The sequence below is a fragment of the Microtus ochrogaster genome, chromosome 4 (assembly GCF_000317375.1).
Source record: "Microtus ochrogaster isolate Prairie Vole_2 chromosome 4, MicOch1.0, whole genome shotgun sequence".
Classification (NCBI taxonomy): Eukaryota; Metazoa; Chordata; class Mammalia; order Rodentia; family Cricetidae; genus Microtus; species Microtus ochrogaster.
In genome coordinates this window covers 29478611-29485395 of record NC_022011.1, presented here as the reverse complement: position 1 = coordinate 29485395, position 6785 = coordinate 29478611, and positions in this window count along the sequence as shown.

Genomic DNA, 6785 nt, shown 5'->3' with positions numbered 1-6785 from the left:
CCTCATTATAGATGGTTGTGAGCCACCATGTGGTTGCCGGGAATTGAACTCAGGACCTTTGGAAGAGCAGGCAATGCTCTTAACCACTGAGCCATCTCTCCAGCCCTAAAGACCTATTTTTATTTGTGCGTATGTACACCCAAGTGCTGAAGCCCTCGGAGGACAAAAGAGGGTGTCACATCCCCCTGAGTTGGGGTTGCAATTGGTGGTGAGCCAGCCACCTGAGGCAGGTGCTAAGAACTGAATTCTGGTCCTCAGCAAGAGCAGGGATCTCTCTTAACCACCAAGCTGTCTCTCAAGCCTCTACATTGATAAGGTTATCCCGCAGACACACTGGTGTGTTACCACCCTCCTCAGCTCACCTCAGTCCAGTCTAGTTGACAGTCAAGGTCAACCGTCCAAGGCTCTGAGCCACGGGGTGAAACACTGTTGTGACTTTTCCGCTCTGCACCATGGGGGTAGGACCTGGGGGATGCAGCCCTTAAGGCTGGAACTGTCTGGGTCATGTGCACCCTGCAGTTGTACTGACTGCCCCAGGGGGCTCATCAGACACTCACCTGCATCTCTCTGCCGAACCTAGTGTGAACTCACACCCCACCTCCACACTCACCCTTATCACAGGGCTGCTGGTTCAAAAGGCTACCTGTCACCAGAGCAAGAGACTCAGGCAGAAGCCGTGGTTCCTTTTAAGACCCAATCTTAAATGTCCTGTGCGACTTCTACCTTTCCAGAGACAAGGTCAAGAGGAGGGGTCTGAAGGACCCCTGTTCACACTGTAAGGATGTTTAGGTAGACATTAAGATAGAAACCAAGTTCAGAACATACAACTGGTATGACATGTAGGACTGCCCACCGTTTTCCTTTCTCAAACAGACAAGCCTATCTATGAAACGATCCTAACACAGTAAAGACAAGGATAGACACCATCTCAGTCCCTAGATCCAGTGGGACCTGAATCCAGACTCATGCATGAATTCCTTTCCAGTTAATAAGCCCACAAAGGGGCTTTTGTTGTGAGTTAGTCAGTGGAGTGTTCATCCAGTATACATGAAGCCTTGAGTTCAATGTCCAACAGCTCATGAAATGGTGTGCAGTGGTGCACATCTCTGCGGCAGTGCACATCTGTGCAGCAGTGCACATCTGTGCTGTGGTGCACATCTGTGCTGCAGTGCACATCTGTATGGTGGTACATATCTGTAACCACTAAACTTTCAGGAGGTGAAGGTGAGAAAGTCAGAAGCTTAAAGTCATACTGATACAGAGGTTTTTTTTTTAATTCTTATTTTGTGTGTATTGGTGTTTTGCCTAGATATATGTCTGTACACTGTGTGTGCCTGCCCACAGAGGCAGGAAAGGACATTATTTGTCATAGCCAGAACCTGGAAACCACCTAAATGCCTCTCGACCGAAGAATGAATAAGGAAAATGTGGTATATTTACACAAAGGAATACTACACAGCAGAAAAAATGACATCTAGAAAATTGTGGGCAAATGGATGGATCTAGAAAACATCATATTGAGTGAGGTAACCCAGACCCAGAAAGACAAATACCATATGTAGTCACTCATAAGTGGCTTTTAGACAAAATGCAAAACAAAACAAAACAACAACAACAACAAAGCCTACAATTCACAATCCCAGAGAACCTAGACAACAAAGAGGACCCTATGAGAGACATACATGGTTCTAATGTACATGGGAAGTAGAAAAGACAAGATCTCCTGAGTACATTGGGAGCATAGGGATCATGGGAGAGGGTAGAAGAGGAGGGGAAAAGAAGGGAGGGGAGCGGAAATATATATATAGCTCAATAAAAACAATTTAAAAAAAGAAAAAAAAAGAAAAAAAAGAAAGACAACTTTGCATAATATAGCATTCTTGGACCACAAAATAATTATTTGGGCCATTAAGTGTAACTCATTGTCAAAGTTTGTTATGATGGTACAATTACACACACACAGTTGTTACAGCTGGTAGCTGGTCTTCTGCCGTTGGCATTCAAGAGAGTCCGGAGGGAGACCAGGAGTGCATGGAGGTGCCCAGTCTGTACCAGGACACTGGCTAGTGTGTGTGTGTGTGTTTGAGATAGTATAGCCCAGGTTGGCCTTAAACTCAGTATGCAGTCCAGACTGGCCTCCAACTTGTGACCCGTCTACCCAGCCTCCTGATTATAGGTATGTGCCACCATGCCTAGTGTCACTGGTGCTTCAAAGGGACAGTTCTCCTCTGTCCCTTACTGGCAGATGCTTTCTGGTCAGTCAGGTTTCATTTATTAGAATTTAATTTATCCATTTATTGTGTGTGTGTGTGTGTCATATGGGGAGTGACACGTGCCTGCCATGGTGCACACGTGGAGGCCAGTGGAGAACTTGAGGTACTGGTTCCTTCCTCTCAACTTGTAGGTTTCAGGGATTGAACTCAAATTGCCAAGCTTGGCAGCAAGTGCCTTTACCTGCTGAGCCATCTTGCTAGTCTTTCATGGGGTTTTTAATACCCAGAGCATCCCCTTCTTGCCCCGAGGACAGCGCAGCATCCATCTACAGCCTCTGGATGGTGCTGGGAAGTGGCCTGGTTCCAGGATGGGCAGCCCTAGGCTGAAACATTCCTCCAGCCCTGATACCTAGGAGGCTGGAACATTCCTCCAGCCCGGGTCCCTGGGAGGAACAGCAAGTTTACAGGACTGATACCCATTCCATGCCTGGCATCCACCTGGTGACTAACAACTGCAAAAGAGGTCTCATCCCTGGGTCACACAGGAGAAAATAAGGGGGTGGCTTGTCTTGGCTGTCAACCTGATATCAGCCTGGGCAAGGGGGACCATCACTTGAGGAATTGGCTCTATCAGACTGACCTGTGGGCATATTTGTGACGCATTTTCTTGATTGCTAATTGATTTAGAAGGGTTCAGCCCACTAAGGGTGGTGTTGTTCCTAGGCAGGAGGGCCTGGGGTGTGCATACAAAAGTAGCTGAGCAGGCCAGAGGCGCCAGTAAGCAGCACTCTGTGTTTTCTGCTTCAGACTTCAGTGGTGAGTTTCTGCCTTGACTTCTTTCTATAACGAACTGTAATATGTAAGCTTAAATAACCCCTGTCCTCCCCAAATTGCTCTCTCTCTCTCTTTCTCTCTCTCTCTTTTCTCTCTCTCTTCCTCCCTTCCTCCCTCTTTTCCTCCCTCCCTCCCTCTCTTTCTTTGTTTCTTTCATCACAAATCAAACCAGAACATGGAGGCAGATAAAAGTGGTACACTATATCCAAGAGCCACACCTGGGAAGCTGGGAAGCCAGGCGTGAGGTCAAACTTTCTTCATCCCGGGACCAAGGAGCCTGAAGGGGCATGGGAATGCAGGCTAGGGAAGAGAAACACAGAGGTGGGTGGTAATGTACAGTAAGGAGGGGGTGCTCTGCGGGAGGAAGGGAGGGACTTGGCTTCTGGGGAGTCCAGCCTAGCCAGCTGAGAGGGGGTTGAGTGGTTACAGACCGCCCCCTGCCAGTCTCTTGGCTGGGTGGCTACAAGTGAGTCACACTCCCCATGCCTGCCTGGCCCCCCTTCTGCCTGGTCCTCAGTCTCATGATCCAAAGAAACAATGTGTCTGAGGTTGCCGGATCTGGGAGGGAGCCCTGATCCGGGTATCTAGGGATGGGAACTTCATCCTCTCTAGGGAGGACCCTGGTGGCCTTAGCATTGGGAGAGCCCTACATCCACAGAGGTGACTGAGTTCTTTGTAAAATGGAAGAGTGAGGAGGAAGCAGAATCCCCCCTATGGCCTGCATGCCCCACCCCCCATTCCCAGAGCAGCCTTCCTGAGACCTAGTTGTCACCTTTCCCTGGAGAAGCTCTCTGAGACCCCTGAAGCAACTGTTCTAGCCCCATCCCAGCTCTCCGGGGTCTGCTTCTGTGATTACAGCCACGGAGTCCTGGCTGGAAGATCAGTAGGGGCTCCTCCTGCTTATCAGCTCACAACCTCCAAGGTTCTAGAAGGAGCCGGCAGCACCCTGGGCCTTCAGACCCTAGTGGGTGGGGCCCTGTCTCTCGTGGTGCCAGTACAGGCTGAAGCCGGCCACGTTAGAGGGATCCAGCAAGGGAGGCAGCACCCTGTGAAGTTTGCAGAGAGTAGGGTGGGGCTACATGTGTCAGAGCTGCTGAGATGCCAGGCAGGATGTGATTAACGTTGCTGTGGGTGTGACAGCCCTCTCGCCTGCCAGCCCCCAAGCCCATTGTTCAGCAGCCCAGCAGCCCCCTTTCCTTTGCCCCACCCTGCTGCTGCGTGCCCAGCCCCCCTGCATGTCAGGTCCCCTCTGCTCCCTACCCAGCACTTATCCATGGTGCCAGCCCCCTAAAAATAGCAGCCAGCCTGAAATGTAGGCCTGAGGCGGAACTCCGCAAGATGAGGCAGCCTCCCCCTGGTGCCTTGGCGCAAGTCATTCATGAGCTGTCCACCGAGAAGCTGAGCTGAGGGCCTGCCTCTGCCTTCTGCTCTAGACAGATGGAAAGCCATCCGTAGGCTTCTGCTTATGGCTTGGGCACTGGTTGTGCTTCTGCCTTTCCAGGGACACTCATTTCTCTCCAGGCATCCTCTCTCCAGGCCCTCTATATCTCCCTGGGTTCAGCCTTGGCATGAGATAGGACGGAGGGAGACTGGCCATGACCAGACAGAGAGCTTGTGGTCCTGCACCCCTCTACCTCACCTTCGTCCCACGGCTTGGCCCTGGACCCCTCTGATCACATCTTGTTGGTATCCTTGAAAACAGCAGAAAATGGGGCAGGAACGATGGCTCAGGGATCAAGAGCACTGGCTGCTCTTACAGAGGAGCGGGTTTGATTCCAGTGCCCATGTGGTGACTCACAACTGTCTGCAACTCCAGTTCTAGGGGATGCATACCTTTTCTGGTCTCCAAAGGCATTGCACACACATAGTTCACAGACGGACACTCAGGGCAAACACTCATATACATAAAATAATTTAGATTAAGAAAAAGTTAGCAGAAGAGCTGAGCATGGTGATTCAGACCTTCAGTTTCAGCACACGGGACTTAGAAGAGGGCAGACCACTGTGAGTTCAATATATATATATAATTGAATACATATACACACATACACATATATGTTCTGGTACATATATGACCTTGGAAGAATGCTGGAAACTGGAGTGGCTGTGGAGGGAGTGACAAAGCCCTGAGGAGTCCCATGTGGCCTCTGGAAGCGTCCTCCTCTCATCCTTAGATGCCGTGACATGTTAGTCATGACACTGCACTGGTAAGTCCATTCCAGAAGGAAAGGAAGAAATGGATGGAATTCATCTTCTGATGTTCATCCTGCAGAACATCTGCGAGCCTGGTGTGTTGATATACCCCAGCACTCGGGAGATGGAGGCAGGAGGATGATGGGTTTGAGGCCAGTCTGGGTTATATGGTGAGTTCCCGGGACGTTTCTCAAACAGAAACAAACTATGATGGATCAGGGCGAGGTCTCTTACCTGTTGGTCCCGGCACTCTAGAGGGGGAGGTCTCTCACCTGTTGATCCCAGCACTCTGGGGGTGCAGTCAAAGGGTCAGGCTATCAAGCTCATCCTTGACTATACGGCAAGACCCTGCTTCTAAACTAAACCTGCCAACAAACAACAGACACACCTTTGCGTCATAAATATCAAGCTGAAAAGTACACACTGGTAAATGTGGTAACTTGGGTGTATACCCCTTTTTAAAGGTTTGGTTTATGTGTTTGGGTGCTTTGCCAGCATGTGTGTCTGTGCACCACATGTGTGCCTGGTGTCCTCAGAGGCCAGAGGGGGGTTCAGATTTTCTGGAACTGGAGTGACAGGAGGTACAAAGGGTTATGAATCATTATGTAGATTCTGGGAGGGGGAAGGGGGGGAGGGAGAGGAAGGGGGAGAGAAAGGAAGAAGAAAGGGAGGGAGGGAGACAAGGGCAGAGAGATTTGAGACAGGGTAGGATTCTATTTTATTTTTTATTTTATTTTATGTTATTCAGACGGAGTCTCATTGTGTCATCCAGTATGGGGATGATGTGGGATTTCTCTCTGTATGCTGTGAATATGCTTTATTACCATTGGTTAATAAAGAAGCTCCTTCGGCCTATGGCAGGGCAGAAAAAGCCAGGCAGGATGCTGAAGGAGACAGACATCGGAAACTTACAGGTAGGCCACAGCCTTGTGGCGGCACACAGATTAATGGAAATGGGTTAATTTAAGATATAAGAGTTAGCCAGGAATATGCCTGAGCCATTGGCCAAGCAGTGTTGTAATTAATATAGTTTCTGTGTGATTATTTGGGTCTGAGCAATCGGGAGACAAACGAACAGCCTCCATCTGTTTGAAAGAAAATAGCTCCCAATGGGAGTGGCACTATTAGGAGGTATGGCTTTGTTGGAGTGGGTGTGTCATTGCCGGAGGAAGTGTGTCATCGTGGGGGTGGGCTTTGAGGTCTCATATATGCTCAGTCCACACCTATTGTCTCAGACTACTTCCTGTTGCCTTCAGATCGCCATATAGAATTCTCATCTACTTTTCCAGCACAACACCTTATTCCCAGGGGCCCTGATGATAACGGATAAACCTCTAAAACTGTAAGCCGCCACCTCAATTAAATGTTTTCCTTTATAAGAGTTGCCATGGAGTCGGGCAGTGGTGGCGCATGCCTTTAATCCCAGCACTCGGGAGGCAGAGGCAGGCAGATCTCTGTGAGTTCAAGACCAGCCTGGTCTACAGAGCTAGTTCCAGGACAGGCTCCAAAACCACAGAGAAACCCTGTCTCGAAAAACCAAAAAAA